Here is a 25833-nt window from a genome sequence, read left to right on the forward strand (position 1 = left end):
TGTCTCGTCACTGGACGCAGGTGAGGTCCCAGAGGATTGGAGGATAGCTAATGTGGTCCCGTTATTTAAGAAGGGTAGGAAGGATAACCCGGGTAATTATAGGCCGGTGAGCTTGACGTCCGTGGTGGGGAAGTTGTTGGAGAAGATTCTTAGAGATAGGATGTATGCGCATTTAGAAAGGAATAAACTCATTAACGATAGTCAGCATGGTTTGTGAGAGGGGGGTCATGCCTCACTAACCTGGTGGAGTTTTTTGAAGAAGTGACCAAAATGGTTGACGAGGGAAGGGCCGTGGATGTCGTCTATATGGACTTTAGTAAAGCATTTGACAAAGTCCCTCATGGTAGGCTGGTGAAAAAGGTTGGATCTCATGGGATAAAGGGGGAGGTGTCTAGATGGGTGGAGAACTGGCTTGGTCACAGAAGACACAGGGTGGTAGTGGAAGGGTCTTTTTCCGGCTGGAGGCCTGTGACTAGTGGTGTTCCGCAGGGCTCTGTATTGGGACCTCTGCTGTTTGTGATTTATATAAATGATCTGGAAGAAGGTGTAACTGGGGTGATCAGTAAGTTTGCGGACGACACAAAATTGGCAGGACTTGCAGATAGTGAGGAGCATTGTCAGAAGCTACAGAAGGACATAGATAGGCTGGAAATTTGGGCAAAGAAATGGCAGATGGAGTTCGATCCTGATCAATGCGAAGTGATGCATTTTGGTAGAAATAATGTCTGGAGGAGCTATATGATAAATGGCAGAACCATAAAGGGTGTAGATACGCAGAGGGACCTGGGTGTGCAAGTCCACAGATCCTTGAAAGTGACGTCACAGGTGGAGAAGGCGGTGAAGAAGGCATATGGCATGCTTGCCTTTATAGGGCGGGGCATAGAGTATAAAAGTTGGGGTCTGATGTTGCAGATGTATAGAACGTTGGTTCGGCCGCATCTGGAATAGTGCGTCCAGTTCTGGTCGCCACACTACCAGAAGGACGTGGAGGCTTTGGAGAGAGTACAAAGGAGGTTTACCAGTATGTTACCTGGTATGGAGGGGCTTAGTTATGAGGAGAGATTGGGTAAACTGGGTTTGTTCTCCCTGGAAAGACGGAGGATGAGGGGAGACTTAATAGAGGTGTATAAAATTATGAAAGGCATAGATAGGGTGAACGGTGGGAAGCTTTTCCCCAGGTCGGTGGTGACGTTCACGAGGGGTCATAGGTTCAAGGTGAAGGGAGGGAGGTTTAACACAGATATCAGACGGACATATTTTACACAGAGGGTGGTGGAGGCCTGGAATGCGCTGCCAGGCAAGGTGGTGGAGGCGGACACACTGGGAACGTTTAAGACTTATCTAGACAGCCATATGAACGGAGTGGGAATGGAGGGATACAAAAGAGTGGTCTAGTTTGGACCAAGGAGCGGCGCGGGCTTGGAGGGCCGAAGGGCCTGTTCCTGTGCTGTATTGTTCTTTGTTCTTTGTTCTTTATAACTGATCAAAAGGAATCGAGTCACGGGGAATACAGATCACAATTATGAGATTGACCATAGTGAACTACATTTAACCAAAGTGAACTACATTTAAATAGTCGAGATTGAAGAATTATCTGCTATTGACACTTGTGTCTTTTTTATTATGGGCGTGAAATATTCAGGCGCATAAATTCCAGCCATTTAAATGAAAGTCCAGTAGATCCGCACTAAATCTCGATTTCCTCATCTGTCTGAGTGGTTTCTTTTTCCTATTTCTTTGTTTTGAAGAACGATTAAAGAGAAAGATTCTTCTGGGAAATGTGCGCCATTTCCGATAGTTCGCTTGCAGTATCACTTGTGTTAGTCCCCTGGAGCACATACTACAATTCGAACAGTTCCAGATGGTGATTAGCTGCGTTAATCTGCACCCACGAACTCATTAAATTCTGTTGTTGACTGAACGTGATGCGAATATGTGCACAGTGTCGAAATCGAAATGTTTCTTTCCTGTCATTTCGTCACAAAGCTATCAACATTCTTATTTTACAGAAAGCATTTGAGGCCGAGGTCAGAGCAAAGATCATATGGCTGCAATATCAAGATTCGGATAACGTTCAGCAACGAAAGTCTAATACAGATCGGAAATATACAGTAAATGGCAGCACCCTTAAGAGTATTGATAGACAAAGGGATCTGGGTGTACAAGTACACAGGTCACTGAAAGTGGCAATGCAGGTGGAGAAGGTAGTCAAGAAGGCATACAGCATGGTTGCCTTCATCGGCCAGGGCATTGAGTTTAAAAATTGGCAAGTCATGTTGCAGCTTTATAGAACCTTATTTAGGCCGCACTTGGAATATCGTGTTGAATTCTGGTTGCCACACAACCAGAAGGATGTGGAGCTTTGGAGAGGGTACATAAAAGATTTACCAGGATGTTGCGTGGTATGGAGAGGATTAGCTACGAGGTGAGATTGCAGAAACTTGGTTTGTTCTCACGAGAGCGACGGAGGTTGAGGGGCGCCCTGATAGAAGTCTACAAGATTATGAGAGGCATGGACAGAGTGGATAGTCAGAAGCTTTTTCCTCGGGTGGAAGAGTCAATTACTGGGGGACATAGATTTAAAATGCGAGGGGCAAGGTTTAAAGGAGATGTACAAGGCAGACTTTTTAAACAGGGATTAGTGGGTGCCTGGGACTTGTTGCCAGGGGAGGTAGTGCAAGCGAATACGGCAGTGACTTTTAAGGGGCGCCTTGACAAGTACATGAATAGGAATGGGAATAGAGGGATATGGTCCCCGGAAAGGTCGGGGGTTTTGGTTAATTCGGGCAGCATTGTCGGTGCAGACATGGAGGGCCGAAGGGCCTGTTCCTGTGCTGTAATGTTCTTTGTTCTTTGTACTGAAATCATACAGATTTTCCTCAATCTAAATTAGGAAGCTCAATAAATGTTTCTGCCAGGTTTTGAACCCGGAACCTTTCGCCTCTCTGCAATGTTCAACTGCACTGTATTGCTGCAGTTTCAAATGATTAGACTGAGAGGCCATGTCACTTGTTTCAGGAAGATAACCGTTACTTTCAATGTGATTGCTCAACTTATCTTGAACTTCAAAATTTGAAAGCGATCGCCTGGCAAATATCTAAGGGATCAATGATTTCTGCTCATTCACTAATGCATCATATTCATCTTCCTTCGAATAATCTCAACCACTTGTGCTGATTAATTAAAGCAAATTACTGCGGATGATGGATTCTGAAACCAGAGGAGAAAATGCTGGAAAATCTCACATGGTCTGGCAGCATCTGGAACGAGAGAAAGGAGCTGACGTTTCGAGTCCAGATGACACTTTGTCAAAGCTCATTGTACAATAGTACTCAGTATTTGTTTCAATATTTAGTATCAATGCATGATTTAACACATATGTCTGAATATCTCTGAACTTGAATATCACTGAATTGCAAACGTAACTGGCCAACGAAAAGAGTCGAGTCACCGGGTAATACAGATCCCATGGTGTTTGTTTGAGATTGGCCATTGTCAGTTTTTAAACAAAGTCAACTATAATTAAATGGAAGAGATTGAAAAATTATCGGTGAGGTATACTTGAGCCTTTTTTATTATAAGTGTGAAACACTCAGGCGCATAAATTCCAGCCACCAATAGGAAAGTCTAGTTGATCCGCACTGAGTCTCCATTTCCTCATCTGTCTGAGTGTTTTTTTTTCCGATTTCCATGTGATGAAGCAAGATTTTTTAAAAAAGATTCTTCTGGGAAATTTGCACCATTTCCCCTAGTTCCCCTAGTTCCCCTAGACTTCTATCAGGTCGCCCCTCAACCTCCGTCGTTCTAGTTCACTTCGAGTATTACTTGTGTCTGTCTTTTTGAGCACACACTCCCATTAGACATGTTTCAGATGGTGATTCGCTATTTTAGTTTGCACCTATGAACCCATTAAATTCTGTTGTCCACTGAACAAGATGATACTATGTGCGTGTTGTCAAAATAGAGACGTTTCTTTCCTGCCAGTGCGTCAAAAAACAAATCAGCATTTCTTATTCACAGAAACCATTTGAGGTTGAGGTCAGAGGAAAGATAATGTTGCTGTAATATCGAGATTCGGATAATGTTCAGCAACGAACTGAAATCATACAGGATTTCCCTCATCTTACATGAGAAAGCTTAACGAATGCTGCTTCCCTGTTTCGGACCGGCGGCTTTTCGTGTTTTAGGAGAACGGGATAACCACTCCATTGCAGATAGCATTGGGGCCTCAATGGCCCTGACTACAATGTTTAACTCCACTTTGTTGCTGCAGGTTTGAATGGTATGATTGAGGGCACATGTCACTTAATACAGCAGCACATCCCTTACTTTCAACCTGATATCTCAACTTATCTTGTTCTTCGAAATTGAAAAGAGTTCGTCCGGCAAATATCTAAGGAAGCGCTGATTTGTGCTCAATTATTAATGCGTCATTCTTATCTTCCTGCGAATAATTTCAACCAATTATACTCAATATCTGTTTCATAGAATCATAGAATCAGTGCAGAAACGGCCAATCGGCCCAACGAATCAGCAGCGACGCCAGAGTATCATAACCAGGCCATTTCCCCTGCTGTCCCCACAACGCTACTCCTTTCCCATGGCTAATCTATCTAACCGAGGGGCAATCCACCTTGGATCATCATTCAATTTTTAATATCAATACAGTTATTTAATATATATGTCCAAATTCTGAATTTAATATCTCTGGAACAATATCTCTGGAACATGCAATCGGTCTGACTGCATTGTTCAACTCCGCTCTATTGCTGCAGGTTCGAATGGTTAGACTGAGAGTCCATGTACCTCAGTGCAAGAGACAACCGTTACTTTCAACGTGATGTCTCAACTTGTCTCGAATTTCAAAATTTAAAATAATTCATCGGACAAATGTCTAAGGGAGCAATGATTTCTGCTCAATCGTGAATGCGTCATTCTCATATACCATCGATTAACTTCAACCACTTATATCCAGTATTTGTTCGGTAATCAACATTTAATATCAATCCAGTTATTTAACACAGATGTCCTCATTGCGAATTGAATATGTCTGAAATATACAACATTGAATTGCAAACATTACTGACCAACAAAATAAATCGAGTCACGGGTAATACACATCGAATGGTGCGTTTTTAAGTAAGTTTGACCATGATCAGCTTTTAAACCAAATCAAATATATTTAAAGGGAAGAGATTCAAGAATGATCTGTCAGTTATACTTGATCCCTCTTTATTCTGTGTGTGAAACATTCTGGCGCCTAAATCTCGTTCATCTATAGGAGATCCAGAAGGCCCGCTTTGTTTCTTGATTTCCTCTTCTGTCTGAGAGGCTTTCCCTATTTCGTTAGTATGAAGAAACATTTTAAAAAGATGCTTCGGGGAAATGTTCTCCATTTTCTCTCCTTCAGTTACAGTATCACTTGTATCTGTATTTGTGAGCACACAATACTATTAGACATGTTTCAGTTGGTGATGAAGTATGTTAGTCTGCATCTATAAACCTATTAAATTCGGGTGTGGGCTGAAAATATTGCTAATATGTGCACGGTTTTAAAATAGGAACATCTATTTCCTCTCATTGCGTCATGAAAACACAAGATTTCTGATTTTGCTGAAAGCTTTTGAGGCCGAGGTGAGCGCAAATATAACATGGCTGTAACATCGAGTTTCGGATAATGTTCAGCTACAATCTGAAATTATACAGACTTCCCTCAACCTTAATGAACAAATGTCATTAATGCTTCTGCTCGATTTCGAACGTGGGCCCTTGCGTGCGCGAGGCAAATGCAATCAGCAGTACACCACAGAAACTGTTGGCTGCTCTGTAGCCCAATGGGGCTGTCTTGAAATGTTGCAACATTCATTTGGAATGCTGTAGACACATTAATCTAAGAATGATTGAAAATGGTTAACAATGTCACAGAACGATGAGAGGGTCATAAATCCATCAGATCTTTGCGAATTATTTTATGAGGAGCTAAACGATGAATATGTCGTTGCGGATTGGTGGGTCGATGGGCCTGTTCCTGTCCTGAACTGTTCTTTGTTCCGATTTCAATTTCCTCCTTTCATTCCATGAAGTTGATGTTTCTCCCTTTTAAGTCATTGAAAAATCCCAATTTGAAGAAGGAGTTTCTGCGGAATCCATGTACAATTTGCTTTAACAACCTTTCCCTTACCCAATGGCAGCAAGTATTGGATTTAGCCTCCCGATATAGTTTTCAATGTAAACATATATTTATTTTTGCAATTGATTTCATATCGATTTTACAAAACGAATTTAAATCTGATGAAGCATCTCCTCATTATTTCTGAATTATATCTAATATAACTACATTTACTCCACAACCTTCCACAGAGTGTGGAATATAACCGACGAGAATAAATCACCTACACCTGAAGCAGTCTTCCTGTGTTGTCCTCCTGTGTCCTGAACATCCGATCCGAGAACTTCGAGAATCGATGGAGAATCTGTCTTATTCACACGGACTTCACATGGGGCAACACAGCGGCACGGTGGTTAGCACAGCTGTTTCACAGCGCTAGGGACCCGGGTTCAATTGAAATTCCTCCTTAGTGTACACGAACAGGCGGCGGAATGTGGCGACGAGAGGATTTTCACAGTAACTTGAAGTATTAATTGCTGTATTAATGTAAGCCTGGTTGTGACACTAGTAAATATGTTTTGCACACAGACACATCCAGAATATGTTTGGCGGTAAAAATGAATACATTCATTATTGCTTATTCTGCAAAAGGGTCCACGTCGATTTGTCAATCAATGATCAGCATTGATGAGAAATAGATTTCTGGCTGCTCCTGTTGTTAAAATGTCGTGTTCCATCGCAATGAATATCTAACACGATATTGCCGCACTTACACCACACCAGGGAATTCCAGTTCAGGAAGTTTACTCTGGAGCTAGCGCGCTTTTTAGGTTTCAATGAGTTCATGTCCCTTTTGTGCGTCAATGGCTGTGCCAATCTGCTTTGTTATCTTTCTTAGTGATTGTCCGTGTGTCTCGTGGAACAAGCTGCCAGAGGGAGTAGTAGATGCCGTTACAAGTTTATCTTTTAAAAAGCATTTAGATAGTATATGGGTACGATGGGTATGGAAGGATATGGGCCAAATGCGGGCAATTGAGATTAGCTGAGGGGTTTAAACAAAAACGGGCGGCATGGACAAGTTGGGCCGAAGGGCCTGTTTCCATGCTGTAAACCTCCAGAGATTTTAGAGAGAGTGCAGAGGAGGTTTACCAGGATGTTGCCTGGTATGGAAGGGCTTAGTTATGAGGAGAGATTGGGTAAACTGGGGTTGTTCTCACTGGAAAGACGGAGGATGAGGGGTGACCTAAAAGAGGTGTATAAAATTATGAAAGGCATAGATAGGGTGAACGGTGGGAAGCTTTTTCCCAGGTCGGTGGTGACGTTCACGAGGGGTCATAGGTTCAAGGTGAGGGGTGGGGGGCGGGGGGGGGGGGAGGTTTAATACGGATATCAGAAGGAGGTATTTTACACAGAGGGTGGTGGGGGCCTGGAATGCGCTGCTGGGCAAGGTGGTGGAGGTGGTGGGAACGTTTAAGACTTATCTAGATAGCCACATGAACGGAGTGGGAATGGAGGGATACAAAAGAATGGTCTAGTTGGGACCAGGGAGCGGCACGGGCTTGGAGGGCCGAAGGGCCTGTTCCTGTGCTGTATTGTTCTTTGTTCTTTGTTTGTTCTTTGACTCTATGACTATGTTTGAGTCGATCGGTTTGGGAATCTATCACTTCGTTTACTTGTCTTTGTGTTGATTCTGTGCAGTATCCGAGGCTTCCAGTGAACACGGAGGTGGAGTTATTCATGCATTATCATGGTTAGCAACGCAAACTAATAGTTGTCAGAAATCTGCAGAATAATTCTGGATTTATAACGAGGGACGTTAGAATTGATGTCACTGTCTGGGCATATATCTATATGGTTATATATCCTTATTCGTGTTGGTCTTTCCACGTGACCGTGTGTCTATCTGTTCTCCGCATGTCTGCTGGGTTTCCTCGGGTGCTGTGGCTTCCTCCAACAGACCAAAGATGTGCGGATTAGGTGGATTGGCCATGCTAAATTGACCCCTAGTGTCAGGGAGATTATGTGTGCGGTTACGGGAATAGGGCCTCGGTGGAATTGTGGTCGGTACAGATTCGCTGGGCCGAATGGCCTCCTTCTGTACTGTAGGGGTTCTATGATTCTATGTTCTCTATAAGTATCAGTCTTTTCAGGTTGCCGTGTGTGTACCTGTTTCCAATATGCGGCTGTGCTGTCCACGGGAGAGCACTCTCTGATCACTTATGAAAGATCACAATCCCTTTCTAAAGGAAGCGTCTGTTTGAAGATGTAAAGATGGGCGGAGAGATGGAGTCACCTTGGACCTCATAACATCCCCCTGACTGTTTCAACATCTCCAATTGCAGATCTGATTCAGACAGTGATCAGTCTCTCTGTTTCTGCTGTTCAGACTCGAACCATGGGGGTGAAACTCTGTCTCACTCTGGTTATTGTCCTGATTACAGGTCTGTCATTTTGAACTTCTGCGTGAAATCTGCCAGTCACCACATTCATTCCCCATTTCCATCTCGAGGGGATTATTCCATTGTTGTTACTCCTTCTAACCCACTGCGTGTCTGTTACCTATTTTCAGACATGAGTAACGGTGACTCAGTGTCCCAGTCAGGACCAGGTGTTGAAGCAGCAGAGGGTGAAGATTCAGCAATACCCTGCAGTTACTCGGGACAGAGTTTAACTGTACAACATTACTGTTCTGGTATCGCCAGTATACACACCGAGCTCCTCATTGACTGCTCAGAGCCGCGAATGTACGGGTCTCAAGGTTTTTTACATTGCAGCGGGAATCTCAACCTGAAACAAAGCACTTTTCACTTGCCCATGAAAGATTTGAAGGTGACAGACAACACCGAGTATTACTGTGCACTGAGAGCCACAGTGAATGAGGCTCTCGCGGGCCTCATACAAAATCTGGCACAGGTCGATAATCAATGATTCATTGTCAGGACAACACATGGGGTTAAAAATCAGCGAAAATTTACTCATAGTGAACCTGACAATACAGTCCCGTCTAAGTGTTTTCCCTCACTGAGGTTACTGATTGTCACTGTTGGGAAGTTTGACATGTTTTTACTCATATTACTATCACATCAAGTCCAATCGCTCCCCGATCCTTTCACACAAACCCACAGATCTCCCAGGTGAACCATGTCATCAGACAGACCACACCTTTCAAAAGTGATCAAGTTTCAAAGGCAGACTCAGAGTTGTCACATGTTGAAGTTGCTGGTTAAAATTATTGACTGTAACATGTGTACTTTATAAACAAAAACCCCCAGTTGCAAACAGTCGAGGTAACAATATTGGACGGATATTTTGCTGGAACTTAAAGTCCACAAATGCTGATGCGGTAAGTTATTTAATCAATTTCGGCTTTCACTCGAGGTGTCAGAACTGCTTTGTAGAAAGTTAAACAATTTTTATTTTGTTAGCTGCTAACGTGCAGGTTCGTTGGTCTAGGGGTATGATTCTCGCTTAGGGTATTTCGCCCCGTTAACATGCGAGAGGTCCCGGGTTCGAATCCCGGACGAGCCCCGTTTTGACCGAAATATTGTGTTCGAAAGGAGATATTTTGATTTATTTAAGGTGCATACGGCGGGATGGCTTTCTGCTGACTGGCTCCGAAAAAGAGTCATAAAGGCACAGAGTTTTACAGCACGGATAGAGCCCACTGGGACACCCACATGGCAGGCGCGGACACCCATCTGCGCCTGCCACGTGACAGCTGGACGGGAAGCGTTAGTTCTGATTCTCGCTGCACAGATACTTCCAGAAATGCTGACATAACCCAGCATTTTCTGTTTTTATTTCAGATTTTGAAAGTCCGCAGTGTGCGGCATTATATTAGACTTTGGGCTGACAAGTGGCAAGTAACATTCGCGCCAGACAAATGCCAGACAACGTCCATCACAAATAAGAGAAAATCTAACCACCGCCTCTTGACAGTCAATAGTTGTTCCATCACTGAATCCCCCATTGTTAACATCCTTACGGTTACCATTGACCAGATACTCAATTGGACTCGCCACATAAACACAATGGCTACAAGAGCAGGTCAGAGGCCAGGAATACTGTGGCGAATACCTCACCTCCTGACTCCCCAGAGCCTGTCCACCATCTACAAGGCACAAGTCAGGAGCGTGATGGAATATTCCCACCTCGCCTGGATGGGTGCAGCTCCAACAACACACAAGAAGATTGACATCATCCAGGACAAAGCAGCCCGCTTGATTGGCACCACATCCTCAAGCATTCAATCCCGCCACAACCGACGCTCAGGAGCAGCGATGTGTATTATCTAAAAGATACAGAGCGGCAATTTACCAACGATCCTTAGACAGCACCTTCGAAACCCACGACCACTTCCATCCAGAAGGACAAGGGTAGTAGACACATGGGAACACCACCATCTGTAAGTTCTCCTCCAAGTCACTCACCATCCTGACTTGGAATTATATTGCCATTCCTTAGCATGGCCTTATTCTGTGGTGTACTCATTTTCTGATTTAGTGCGGACCTCACCCTGAGGCCGTGAACCGCAAAGTATTTTCTCATTTCTGTCATCTCTCCCTCAATGTCAACAAAACGGAGATTGTCATTGACTTCAGAAAGCGTAGAGGAGAACATGCCCCTGTCTCCATCAAAGGGGACGAAGTAGAAAGTGTCGAGAGCTTCAGGTTTTTAGGTCTCCAGATCACCAACAGCCTGTCCTGGCCTCCCATGCCGACACTATAGTGAAGAAAGCCCATCAACGCCTCTACGTTCTCAGAAGACTTAGGAAATTTGGCATGTCAGCTACAACTGTCACCAAGTTTTACAGGTGCACCATAGAAAACATTCTTTCGAGTTGTATCACAGCTTGATATGGCTCCTGCTCTGCCCAAGACCGCAATAAACTACAAAGGGTCGTGAATGTAGTCCAATCCATCACTCAAACCAGCCTCCCATCCATTAATTCTGTCTACGCTTCCTGCTGCCTCGGCAAAGCAGCCAGCATTGTTAAGGACCCCACGCACCCGGACATTCTCTCTTCCACCTTCTTCCTTCGAGACAAAGATACAGAAGTCTGAGGTCACGTGCTAGCCGACTCAAGAACAGCTTCTTCCCTGCAGCCATCATACTTTTGAATGGCCATTACCTTGCATTAAGTTGATCTTTGTCTACACCCTGACAGTGACTGCAATACCACATTCTGCACTCCCGTTTCCTTCTCTATGAACAGTACACTTTGTCTGTATAGCGCGCAAGTAAAAATGCTTTTCACAGCATACTAATACGTGACAATAATAAATAAAACTAAATCAAATAGTTTCATTTCTCCTGACTTCCACACTCTTCCTGTTGTTACATTTCATCCCTCCTGAGTTTCAGTCGTTTCAAATTCCCACATTTTTCACCTTTTCCTGTTGTAATGAAAGGCCATGGACGTAAAAGATGAGCTTTGTTTCCCTGTCCACAAATTCTGCCTGAATTCCTAAGTTTATGCAGCATCTTCCGCCTTCGCTGCAGTTATCTGATCGGCTTTGAATGGCCAAGAGAGCATCTTTTCTTTCAATCAGTGGCTGCTTATAGGCTCCTTGGTGTAGGGGTATGAATCGCATTTTGGTATGCCTTAACCACCGAGATCCCGAGTTAAAATCCGAGACTAACCCTACTGTTTCTTCTTATCCCTGTTACATCAAAACATCGGAAGCAGGAGGAGGTCATTGGAACATCATCTACCATTCATAGAATCATAGAAACCCTACAGTGCAGAAGGAGGCCATTCGGCCCATCGAGTCTGCACCGACCACAATCCCACCCAGGCCCTATCCCTACCCCCAAATATTTACCCGCTAATCCCTCTAACCTACGCATCTCAGGACTCTAAGGGGCAATTTTGAACCTGGCCAATCAACCTAACCCGCATATCTTTGGACTGTGGGAGGAAACCGGAGCACCCGGAGGAAACCCACGCAGACACGAGGAGAATGTGCAAACTCCACACAGACAGTGACCCGAGCAGGGAATCGAACCCGGGACCCTGGAGCTGTGAAGCAGCAGTGCTAACCATGTGCTACCGTGCCACCCCTACCGTGCCTGATAATCAAATTCAATACCCTGATCCGCCATTTAGCACCAAGAGTATATTAAACTTCTCTTGAAATCATAGTGTTTGGCCTCAACGACTTTCTGTGGGAGTGAACTCTGCAGATTCACCACTCTCTGGCTGAAGGAAGTCTCATCATCTCAGCCGTTATCCTCAAACTATAATCCCCAGCCCTGGACTCCCCACTAACGTGAACATTCTTTCTGAATCTACCCTGTTTCATCCGGTCAGAATGTTATAAGGTTCCATTAGAATCATAGAATCCCTGAGTACAGAACAAGGCCAATTCGGCCCATCAAGTCTGTACTGACCACAACCCCATCCAGGCCCCACTCCTGTAACTACATGCATTCACCCTGCTAATACCCCTGACACTAGGGCCAATTTAACACGGTCAATCAACATTAGCCGCACATCTTTGGACAATGGGAGGAAACCGGAACACCCGGAGGAAACCCATGCAGATACGGGGAGAATGTGCAAACTCCACACAGACAGCGACCCGATGCCAGATTTGAACCTCGGACCCTGGCGTTTTGAGGCGGCAGTGCTAACCAATGTACCACCCAAAACATATCTGCCCAGAAATAGCCAGGATTAGTTGGCAAGAAATGCATTTGCCAATGTTGGACACCTAAGTGTTAAAATAAGCCGCATCCCAGAAGTGACTCGAACACACGCTCCCTGGTTTAGGAAGCCAGTGCCTTACGCGTTAGGTTACTGGGACTATCGGTGAGCTACTGCTGCAACTTTAAAAAGCTGTATATCTCCATCCACATAGACAGTGACTAACCCCAGAATCGAAACCAGGTCCCTGGTATTGTGAGCCAGCAGAACTAGCCACTGTGCCGCCCTCTCCCACGAAGATTTGATCAGATTTCATGAGCTGCAGATTTTGTTTTTTTCTTTGCATTGCAGACTTTGGGATTGGTCCACATGGGGTTTCGTTTGAGAACCTGAGCACAAACTGTGAGGAAACTATCAGCACAACACACTCGCTCGAAAATAAAGATATGATCAACAGGGTTGGCTATGTAACTTGACGTTCATTTTATCTCCATTCACCTCTTCAGCTGGCCCCATGATTATGGGTTCAGTGAGCTGCCTGGATGTTTCTTTTTGTTCATGTGGGTGTCGCTGGCTAGATCAGCATGCACTGCCCATCAGTATTTAGCCTTGAGAAAGTAGTGGTGAGCTGCCTTCTTGAAACGTTGTAATCCATTTGTACAGGTACACTTACAGTGCTGTTAGGGAGGGAAGTCCACGAATTTGTCCCAATGACAGTGAAGGAACGGCGATATATTTCCAAATCAGAATGCTGAGGGAATTGAGTGTGGTGTTGGCTGTGTGGCGTTGGAGGGGGGAGAGGGGGCGGGGGGGGGGGGGGGGGGGGGCTGGCAGGGGAGCTGCCAGGTGGAAGCGGTCTTGGGTTTGGGAGATGCTGTCTAAAATGCCTTTGGTGGATTCCTGCATCATGCAGACAAGTGGAGAATATTCTATCGCACTCCTGACTTGTGCCATGTCGATCGTGGACTGTTTTGTGGGAGTCGGGAGATGAGTTACTCCCATAGGATTCCCATCCTCTGCCCTGCTCTTTTAGCCACTGAATAAACTGATAACATGCGTGCTGAGTCAGAATAGGTGTGTCTTCTTTCCTGCTCAGTTTGTCGTGAATTTTCCGCACTTTTGTCTTTTCCTGAATGTATTTTGAGGCTCAAGTAAGGGCCAATGTCATATGATTGTAAGATACTACATTCAGGTAATATTCAATCGTGGATTCACTGGCGGGAGGGGTACGGTTTCGAGTCATGTTGTTGACGCTGGATTGATAAAGCAGAGAAGCAGGCTGAAGCTTTGGGAACCAGGGTTCGAATTCCAACACAGCAGGTTAACGCAATTCAAGGCAAAGTAGAATTACTGTGAGTGAGTAGAGAAAATTTTAATTATGCAACATTTCCTCACTAAAATGTTTTGACCATGTTTCTGCCGATTTTGAAGCCTCGGACCGATATGTAAACATTGCTGCATGTGGTTTTGCTGTGGGCCAGTGGCGCAATGGATAACGCGTCTGACTACGGATCAGAAGATTCCAGGTTCGACTCCTGACTGGCTCGGTGTAATAATTTAACAGTAGTTCATGTGGATTTTAACAATATTCGTGTGGATGAACAATGTGTTTTCACAAATTTTGGACCAATTCAGAGAAATGTTTTGACCAAATGCAGTCAGCTTCTGTGATGAAATTTATCTTAGCCAATGATTGTTCAAAAAAATGTTGACTATTTTAAGAAAAAAATACTGATAAAGTTCAATTAAGTTTTTATTTAAAAAATAGTTTCTTTAAATGACGAATTCTCGTTAAAGTATTCGGGGAAAATATGTTAGCAAGTTTAAGCTACCTTTTAAAAAGGTGGAAATTTCTCGAAAAATACGTGGAAACATTACATTTTTCAAAATAGTGAAAACACTTTCTAAAACGTTGATGAACTCTGATTAAACATGTTTAATTTTAAGAAGCAAAATACACAGAAATGTTTTTTAAAAGTTGACAAATTTCAGTTAAATCAGATGGAGGAATTTCTTTGGAGTAAGTTTAGTTTTGAAAAGTTCAAATTAGCCAGAAGTTTCTGGTTTGTGATGCTGGGATTGTTGTCCATTGGAGCGAAGGAGATTGAGGAGCGATTTAATCGAGGTGGACTAGATTAGGGCAAGTTTAGAGGGGGAGGGGCAAATTTTAAGATATTGGGCAAGGCGGGGGCGAAGAAGATTTGGAAGCAACATTTTTTCCACAGCGAATGCTCAGGACCTGGAACTCATTGCCTCCGAGAGTTTTGGATGAGGTCAATTTAGGTAATAGAAATTCTGAGGTGGACATGGACCTCCTGAGAAAGAAGATGGGTCTCCAGGAACATTCTTTAGGCAGGTAGATGGATCTCCTCGGTGACATTGAATCTGAAGATCAACCTGTGGAAGCACACCCCTTCCCCGGCCACCGCCCCCACCCACTGTTGAGAACAGTACAGCACAGGAAACAGGCCCTTCGGCCCTCCAAAATGTTTGACAAGAACCCCGCTGATATTAAATGCAAGGGCATCAAAATCAAAAAGGGTATTTTGGACCATTCGTTCTTCGTTGTAGATATTTTCAATATCATATAACGTGAAAAAGGATATGCAAAATATTCAGACTGTTGAATGGGAACTCCCGACATTGTTACAAGGACAACATTAACCATTTACCTCATTGTCACCACCTCAGAAGCTGTCTTGGCCAAAGGGCCAACATTGCGGTGAATCCTCGTTTCGGTCCCGCTGTGGGGAAAACAACTTCATTGATTCACTGGCCCTGCTCTGACGTAATAAACTGGAGAACAAAGGGTCTGTGAGCTGATTGGATGAATTGGAGAATCAGGGACATGATTGGAGGTCACCAGTTGATTCGTTTGGGAACTAACCAATCGCTGGAGAGACCGGAAATACATGTAAATATCTTCACCCAAACAATTACAGATTGAACCCATTCTGTTTAATTCCGCAATAAACTCGCTGCAAACATGTTGGGTATCATTTTGTATTCGTTTCTCACTGTTTCAGCTCTTTTGCCTGGTAAGTCTACAAGGGACATAAACTTCTTCTTGCAAGCGATGTCGACAGTAATTTAGGTCCGCTTTGCTGTAGATGATAATGTGATCCGTGTTCTGATGTTATGAGTTACAATAGAATGATAATAACACCTTAACTTTCAATATTTCTAAATTTCTGCCGGTGTCACTACTGGAGACTCAATATCAAAGGAGCCGGTTACAGCGATGAAGTTTGAATGGGACTCAAAGAACAAAGAACAAAGAAAGTTACAGGCTCTTAGGCCCTCCAAGCCTGGACCGATCATGTTGCCCGACTGAACTAAAACCCGCTATCCTTCCGGGGACCATATCCCTCTATTCCCATCTTACTCATATATTTGTCCGGACGCACCTTAAATGTCACTATCGTATCTGTTTCCACTACCTCCTCCGGCAGCGTGTTCCAGGCACCCATCACACTCGGTGTAAAACACTTACCTCATTAATCTCCTTTAAACCTTGCCCCTCGCACCTTAAACCTATGCCCCTTAGTAATTGACTCTTCCACCCTGGGAAAAACCTTCTGACTATCCACTCTAGCCATGCCCCTCAGAATCTTGTAGACTTGTATCAGGTCATCCCTCAACCTCCGTCGTTCAAGTGAGAACAAACCAAGTTTCTCCAACTTCTCTTCTTAGCTAATGGGCGGCATGGTAGCACAGCGGTTAGCACTGCTTCCTCACAGCTCCAGGGACCTGGGTTTGATTCCCGGCTTTGGTCACGGTCTGTGGCGTAAGCACATTCTCCTCGTGTCAGCGTGGGTTTCCTCCAGGTGCTCGGATTTCCTCCCACAGTCCAAAAATGTGCGGGTTAGGTTTATTAGTCATGCTAAAATTGCCCCTTAGAGTTCTGAGATGCGTAGGTTTGAGGGATTAACGTGTACATGTGGGGGTAGGGTCTGGGTGGGATTGTGGTCAGTGCAGACTCGATGGGCCGAATGGCCTCCTTCTGTACTGCAGGGTTTCTATGATTCTGATGCTCTCCATGCCAGGCAACATCCTGGTAAATCTTTTCTGCACCCTCTCCAAAGCCTCAACATCGTTCTGGTAGTGTGGCGATCAAAATTGAAAATTATATTCCAAGTACGGCCTAACTAACGTGCTATAAAGCTGCAATATGACTCGCCATTTTTTAAACTCAATGCCCCGGTGACCAATAGATTAACGGCACAGCAGCTGGTGCATATTACATTCAATTGTATCGCCAGGACCGGGAGAAGGTTCCCAGCAAAAAGAACGGAGAAAGCCCCCATCTTCTTGATCTATATCTCTTATTATGAAGATATTTCCAGTGCAAAGGGTGTGGGAACACTATTTTCTGCATATATCGAGAGGTCGAAAAGCGAGGGGAACTTCAGCATGTGTGAGCTGCGGCTGTCGGACAGCGCGGTGTATTACTGTGGACTGAGAGACGCAATGACAGAAACCAGAGGGAGCCTGGTATGAAAAAAAAACATTGCCCCAGAGTGACAAGATGAACGGAGCAGAGAATGGTAATAATATTGGGCTATAAATAGAGCATGATTCACTCTGTGGTGCTTCTATACATTTTCGGTATTGCTGATATTCACAACAGGAGAGGTGATGGCCGAGGGGTATTATCCTGAGACTATTAATCCAGAAACTCAGCGAATGTTGTGCGGACCCGATTCAACTAAAACAATATCAACAACTAAGAATCTATTGACGACCATGAAGCCATTGTCGATTGTCGGAAAAACCCACTTTGTTCACTCATGTACTTTGGGGGATGAAATCTGCCGTCCTTACCTGGTCTGGCCGACACGTGACTCCAAAGCCAAAACAATGTGGTTGACTCTCAACTACCGATGGACAACTAGTGGCATCCATGTCCCACACACACAAAAAAATCACTGGAATCACTGTTAAAACTGTCCTGATAATAAGGCTAATGGACCTATTGAGAAAAACAAAACAAGGACAGAACTATTTAGCCTCCATTAGCTTCCTGGTCACAGTAAGAAAATAAGGGTTTTTTGTGGAATGTCAATTATTGAGCATGTTCAAAAAAATCAACAGCTTTTGGGAGCCTAATGGCATTAAGCGCTATGCAGATAGCGCGGGAAAGTGGCGTTCAGGCTGATCAGCCCTGATCTAACTGAATGACGAAGCAGAATCGAAGGACAGAATGGCCTACTGCTGTTCCCATGTTCCTGTGCCCCATTTTTCTACATTCTTCCCCAAGTCAATCGCTAAATGTGTAAGTTGTCTCTGTAAGGGTGCTTATATTCATCCAGCTCACGGTGCGTCTGGTTACTGTCTGTTATCTCACCACCTGGGTGTCACACAGCAGCACTGGAGACAGAAGGGAGGGAGCTGAGAACATCCGGAGAAAGGAAGCTGATTATTGAAGGCTGGGATTAGACCGGATAAAATCAAACACGCAGCTCCCCTTTTACAGAGCGACAGCGGCAATGCAGCTGCTGTGGGGATCATTCCTGACAGGTAATTACGTGCAAAAAACATTGCACTGTTTCACACGTTTCCCAAGCTTGGTTCCAGACCACAAATTAATCATACGCCCTTCTGACCATTTCCTGTTTTGTTATTTCCATATCTGAGACATGGAGATTCTGTCACCCAGCCGCTCTCATCAGATATTAAGAGAGAAGGCGAGATCGTGACTTTAACCTGTAGCAATGAAACCAAGCACGCTGAATGTCTTCTTCACCACTCTGTCCACCTGTGACTACACTTTCAAGGAGCAGAGAGCGACTGTAGGCTGTACTGGTACCGACAACATCCAGACACGCAGCCCGTGTTTATCGTGCGGAAAGATACTGATAGTTTTGAAAATAAAGCAGATGTTTTTAAAAGTCGCTTCTATGTAGCTAATGTCGCTCTGTAGGAGGTAGCTAAAAATGGATACAAAATTGGCTTGATGACAGAAGCCACAGGGCGGTTGTAGAGGGTTGTTTTTTAAACTGGGGGCCTGTGACCAGCGGTGAGCCTCAGGGATCAGTGCTGGATCCATTGTTATTTGTCATTTATATTAATGATTTGGGTGAGAAAAAAGGAGGCATGTTTAGGAAGTTTGCAGTTGACACGAAGATTGGTGGCATAGTGGACAGTGAAGAAGGTTATCTCGGATTGCAACGGGATCTTGATAAATTGGGCCAGCGGGCTCACGAATGGCAGATGGAGTTTAATTTAGATAAATGCGAGGTTATGCATTTTGGTAAATTGAACTAGGGCAGGACTTACTCAGTTAATGGTAGGCCATTGAGAAGAGTTACAGAGCAAAGAGATCTAGAGGTACAGGTTCATAGATCCTTGAAAGTGGAGCCACAGGTGGACAGAGTGGTGAAGAAGACATTCAGCGTGCTTGGTTTCATTGCTCAGAACATTGAATACAGGGGTTGGGACGTCTTGTTGAAGTTGTACAAGACATTGGTAAGGCTACACTTGGAATACTGTGTACAGTTCTGTTCACCCTATTACAAAAAGGACATTATTAAACTAGAAAGAGTGCAGGAAAGATTTACTAGGATGCTACCGAGACTTGACGGTTTGAGTTATAAGGAGAGGCTGGATAGACTGGGAAATTTTGCTCCGGAGCGTAGAAGGTTGAGGGGTGATCTTATAGAGGTCTATAAAATAATGAGGGGCATGGATCATCTAAACAGTCAATATATTTTCCCAAAGGTAGGGGAGTCTAAAACTAGAGGGCATAGGTTTAAGGTGAGAGGGGAGAGATGCAAAAGTGTCCAGAGGGACAGTTTTTTTCACACAGAGGATGGTGAGTGTCTGGAACAAGCTGCCAGAGGTAGTGGTAGAAGCGGGTACAATTTTGTCTTTTAAAAAGCATTTCGACAGTTACATGGGTAAGATGGGTATAGAGGGATATGGGTCAAATGCGGGAGATTGGGACTAGCTTTGGATTTTTTTTAAAAAGGGCGGCATGGACAAGTTGGGCCGAAGGGCCTGGATCCATGCTGTTAACCTCTATGACTTCATGACTCTACGTCTATCTCCAGACCTCGTACAAATTCATGAGTTTAAGTATATTTGATCTGAGCCTGACTGATGCTGCCGTTTATCATTGCGCGTCCAGACTCACAGAGATAGAAAGAAGGCTCACTCTCATTCAGAAACCTGCTTAACACTGGAGATGTGAGCTCGTGGCGACTGAGGATTGCTGAGACTCATGGCCAGATGTTAAGTGAGTTTTCGGCCGCTCAAACACAAACAGAGGAAACCAAGTTAACCGCAGATGCAACTGACACCTAACTCTTTACAGCCGCAATGGAGAAAACAAACTGCAGAATCCAATCTGTCAGGCAGATCCAGAACAGAACCATACTCGACTCATTCTTCCAAAAGACAATCATGCCACTTTTCTGGTCTGGCTGCACCAGTCGGTGGTGAGCTGTATACCAGTGAATGGAAATACCTCAAGCTGCGACACAATTAATGTCCTGGTCGTGGGAATTTTTCAATTGGCTGCGACCACGGTTGGGAATAAAAGCCTTCTTTGTTAATTGGGGACAGTTCTCAAAACATTACAGGCATTGAACCCACCGTCATTGCACTCAACAGCAAATTTCAAAGCTATCTGTGTAGAAAACAACTCGCATTCAATTTCACAGGAGTCGTAAAATCTACAGGTTGCATCACAGTAACAATAATACAAATCAGGAAAGATTTGGCAGAAACATATTTTGAAAATATAATGAATACATTGAATCTCCAGAAAGAAGGCCATTTACCACTCAGCACCAACAGAGGGAGCTCATGCATCACGTATTCATGACCACTGCAGCTAATCCACCAAGAAGTCGCATGGCACTGGGGAATGAGGGCTTTCATTATTCTCATCATAAGTCACCAATTCAAAAATCTGCAAGCATCCTTATAATTTGCCTTACTTGTTAGGAGACCACTATGTTTGTTTTGGACTCTGTTACATTGATCAAATTCCATTGTTAATGATAACCACTCTCTACATAACCAACTGGGCCCTTACCTGTGCCCCGAATTTAAACTTATTTGAATGAACCAGTGGCTTGATGCTCTACAATCTCAGTTCAATCTGGTAGATGTTTCAGGATAAACCTTTCCCATATCAGATTGTACTTTGTATTGTTGACTTCATATATTCCTTGAATTTCTGCTGCCATCTCAGTCATTGCTTCTCCCTTTGTCTATTTGCTTTTCTCACTGTGCCTCCCCTTAACTCTCTCACTGACTTGTCATTGTCCTTGCATTTCTGTCGATTTCTCTGCCTATTTTTCTGTTATTCCTATGCGCCTAATTCCATCTCTCCATATGTCAGCTGAACAATATCTATTTCCAACCTCTGCAACAGCAGGGAACACAAGTGACCTTCAATGGGTATTGCTGACTTCATCTGTCCGTTTCATAGTTACTGTGGCATCCTCATGCTCTCTGCTCACTGTGAATTCACTGAATGAGACAAATAGAAAAGACATTTATTGATTCTCAGGCGCCAACTTGAAAACTTCGCAATGAAAGTCACGCCACCCGGTGGTGGCATCGCTAAATGTATGTTGGTCGAGTTTGTCAAACTCTCTTTCACATCCTGAATTACGTGAATTAATTTCCAGGGGTTTTTCCCCTGCTTTAAAACACGCACTCGGCCAGAAAATCCAAACAGACATTTTTGAATACACCGGCAGCCGGCGGTATCAGTAGTGTAGTTGTTATCACGTTCGCCCCCAACGCAAAAAAGATCCCGGTTTGAAATCAGGCAGAAACATTCATTAAACTTTCTCATGTAGGGTGAGGTAAGTCTGTGTGATTTCAGTTTCTTGCTGAACATTATCCGAATCTTGATGTTACAGCCATATTATCTTTGCTCTGACCTCGGCCTCAAATGCTTTCTCGAAAATCAGAAATGCTGAATTTTATGACGCAATGTCAGGAAAGAAACGTTCCTATTTTGACACCGTGCACATATTAGCATCTGCTTCAGTTTACAACAGTGTTTAGTTGGTTTAATAGATGCAGACTAACATAGTTAATCACCGTCTGAAACATGTCTAATAGTGGTGAGTGCTCAAAAAGACAGACACAAGTGATGCTGTAAGTGAACTAAAGGAAATTGCACACATTTTCCGGAGCAGTCTTGTTTAAAGATCGTTCTTCATAATAAAATAATAGAAAAAAAACAGACAAATGAGAAAGTCGAAACTTAGTGCGGATTTATTGGACTTTCCTATCGATGGACGGAATTTTTTAAGCGCCTGAATGTTAGTTAAATATATTAACCGGTGACTCGATTCCTTTTGTTGGTCAGTTATGTTTGATATAAAATGTTGAATAACGACAAATACTGGATATAACTGGTTGAAATTATTCGACGGAAGATGATTATGATGCATTAATGATTGAGCAGGAATCATTGCTCCCATAGACATTTCCCAGAAGAACGCTTTTGAATTTTGAAGTTCAAGATGAGTTGAGAAATCAGGTGGATAGTAACGGATATGTTCTTGTATTAAGTAACATGGGCTCTCAATCTAACCATGAGAACCTGCAGCAAAACAGTGGAGTTGAACATTGTAGTCAGGCGAATTGGAGGCGTGGTGCTGTCTCTTGTTTCTGTAGTGTAGTGGTTATCACATTCGCTGAACACACGCAAAGTTTCTGGCTCGAAACCGGGCTGAAACGTTCATTGTCGGGTGGGGGGAATCGGTATGATTTCAATACGTTGCTGAACATTATCCGAATCTCGACCTTACAACCATATTATCATTGCTCTGACCTCGGCTTCAAATGTTTTCTGTAAAATAAGAAATGCCGATTTATTTTTGACGCACTGACAGGAAAGAAACGTTTCGATTTTGACGCAATGCACATAATAGCACCACGTTCAGTCTACAACAGAAATTAATGGGTTTATAGGTGCAGACTAACATCGTTAATCACCATCTGAATCATGTCCAATAGTAGGGTGTGCTCAAAAGGATAGACACAAGTGATACTGCAAGTGAACGAGAGGAAATGGAGCATATTTCCCTGAAGAATCTTTTTTAAAATCGTTCTTCATAACAAAGAAATAGGAAACAACACTCAGACAGATGAGGGAATGGAGACTCAGTCCGGATCTACTGGACTTTCCAAAAGATGGCCGGAAATTATGCGCCTGAATATTTCACGCCCATAATAAAAAAGCTCAAGCGTAACTAACAGATATCTTTTCAATCCCTTCCATTTAAATGTAGTTGACTTTGTTTAAAAGCTGACTATGGTCAATCAAAAAAATTGTGATCTGTATTACCCGGTGAACCGATTCCTTCTGTTGGTCAGTTATGTTTGCAATTCAGTGATATTCAATTTCAGAGATATTCTATTCATAATGAAGACATGTGTGTTAAATAATACATTGATATTAAATATTGAAACAAATACTGAGTACAATTGTACAATGAGCTTTGACAATGTCTCATCTGGACTCGAAATGTCAGCTAATTTCTATCCTTACTGCCAGACCTTGTGAGATTTTCCTGCATTTTCTCTTTTGGTTTCCGATTCCAGCATCCGCAGTAATTTGCTTTTATTACTGAGTACAAATGGTTCAGATTATTCGAAGGAAGATTAGAATAATGCATTAATGAATGGGCAGAAATCATTGCTCCCTTAGATATTTGCGGGACGAACCCTTTTAAATTTTGATGTTTAAGATAAGCTGGGCAATTAGATTGAAAGTAACGGTTATCTTCCTGAATTAAGTGACATGGGCTCTCAGTCTCACCATCGGAACCTGCAGCAACACAGCGGAGTTGAACATTGCAGACAGGCAGATTTACTCTAACGTGTTTTAAGCTGTTTCTGTAGTATCGTGGTTATCACGTTCCTGTAACACGCAAACAGTCCCCGCTTCGAAACCGCACAGAAACATTCATTCAGCTTTCTCAGGTCAGGTAAGGGAAAATTGCTTGATTTCAGTTAATTGCTCAACATTATCCGAAACCCGATGTTCAAGGCATGTTATCACTGCTCTGGCATCACTCTCAAGTGTTTTCTGTGAAATAAGAAACGACTTTTTCTGACGCACTGACAGGAAAGTTCGATTTTGACACCGAGCACTTATTCGCATCCCGTTCAGACTACAACAGAATTTAATGGGCTTATAGATGCAGATTAATATGGTTAATCACCATTTGAAATATCTGATAGTAGTGTGTGTTCAAAAAGACAGATACAAGTGTTACTGTAAGTGAACTAGAGGAAATGGCGCACATTTCACAGAGGAATCTTTTTTTAAATGGTTTTTCGTCACTAAGAAACAGGAAAAGCCACTCAGACAGATGAGGGAACCGAGACTCAGCGCGGATCTACTGGACGTTCCTGTAAAGGGCCGGAATTTATGCGCCTGAATGTTTCACACCCATAATAAAAAAGGCTCAAGTGTCACGAACAGATAATTTTTGATTCTCCTCCATTTAAATGGAGTTGACTTTGTTTAAAAGCTGACCATAGTCAATCTCAAATTTGCGATCTGTATTACCCGGTGATTCGCTTCATTCTGTTGGTCAGTTATGTTTGCAATTCAGTGATGTTCAATTTCAGAGATATTCAATTCATAATGAAGACATATGTGTTAAATTATGCATTGATATTAAATATTGAAACAAATACTGAGTACAATTGTACAATAAGCTTTGATAAACTGTCATCTGGACCCGAAACATCAGCTCTTTTCTCTCCTTACTGAAGCTGCCAGGCCTTGTAAGATTTTCCAGCATTTTCTGTTTTGGTTTCCGATTCTAGCATCCGCAGCAATTTGCTTTTATTACTGAGTACAATTGTTTGAAATTATTGGAAGGAAGATGAGAATTATGCATTAATGAATGGGCAGAAATCATTGCTCCCTTAGATATTTGCGAGGCGAGCCCTTTTAAATTTTGAAGTTCAAGATAAGTTGAGCATTCAGATTTAAAGTCACGGTTATCTTCCTGAATAAAGTGACATGGACTCTCAGTCTAACCATTGGAACCTGCAGCAACACAGCGAAGTTGAACATCGCAACCAGGCCGATTTATATCTGCTGTAGCTTGCTGTTAGCTGTTTCCGTAGTGTAGTGGTTATCACGTTCGCCTTAGACACGAAAGATCCCCGGCCCGAAACCGGGCAGAAACACTGTTGGATCTTTCTCATGAAGCGTGAGAAAAGTCTGCATGGTGTATGTTCATTGCTCAACCTCATGCGAATCCAATGTTATGTTGCCTTTGCCATCGGCCTCAAATCAATTTAGGAGAATCAGAAATGCCGTATTTTGGGAAGCAATGGCTGGAAATAAATGACTTGTTTTTACACGTATTCGCAACTCGTTCAGTCCACAAAAGAATTTAATGTGTTTATAGTTGAAGACCAACATAGTTAATCACCATCTGAAACATGTCTAATAGTATTGTGTGCTCAAAAAGACAGACATAATTGAAATCGTAAATGGTGCACATTTCCCACACGCATCTTTTTAGAATTTCTCTTCGCAATAAAGAAGTAGTAAAAACCATTCAGACCGATGAGGAAATCGAGAATCAGTGCGGACCTGCTGGACTTCCGATAGATGAACGAGATTTAGGCGCCAGAATGTTTCACAGACAGAATAAAGAGGCATCGACTATAACTGGTAGATCATTCTTAAATCTGTTCCTTTTAAAGGTACTTGATTTTGTTTAAAAGATGAGTGTGGTGATTCTCACGTTCGCCCAACACACGAAAAGTCCCCGGTTTGAAACTGGGCCGAAACATTAATTAAGCATTCTCATGTATAGTGTGGGTCATTTATACGATTTTAGTTAGTTGCTGAACATTACTCAAATCTCGGTTTTACAGCAATTTTATCTTTGCTCTGTACTCATCATTTAAACGTTTGCACCGAGCCAAGCAGGAGTCGAACTTGGAATCTTCTAATCCGTAGTCAGACTCATTATCCATTGCGCCACTGGCCCACATGTGAAAACATGACAGTTGTTGCATATTGGCCCGACGTTTCGAAAGTTTCAGGTAGAAACTTTGTCAAAATTTTGCG

At 43.2% G+C, this 25833-nt stretch overlaps 2 non-coding genes and 1 pseudogene across 2 annotated transcripts; all 3 read left to right on the forward strand.

Moving 5' to 3' along the window:
- The window catches only part of LOC144485803 (uncharacterized), a 245388-nt pseudogene that overhangs the window by 139616 nt on the left and 79939 nt on the right, over positions 1–25833 (forward strand).
- On the forward strand, positions 9548–9637 carry trnap-agg (transfer RNA proline (anticodon AGG)). The gene is given in 2 exon segments: positions 9548–9583; positions 9602–9637. It is a non-coding gene; the product is annotated as a tRNA-Pro (tRNA).
- Positions 14233–14305, forward strand: trnar-acg (transfer RNA arginine (anticodon ACG)). The gene has a single exon. It is a non-coding gene; the product is annotated as a tRNA-Arg (tRNA).

The sequence above is a fragment of the Mustelus asterias genome, unplaced genomic scaffold, assembly GCF_964213995.1.
Source record: "Mustelus asterias unplaced genomic scaffold, sMusAst1.hap1.1 HAP1_SCAFFOLD_221, whole genome shotgun sequence".
In the NCBI taxonomy this organism is placed as follows: Eukaryota; Metazoa; Chordata; class Chondrichthyes; order Carcharhiniformes; family Triakidae; genus Mustelus; species Mustelus asterias.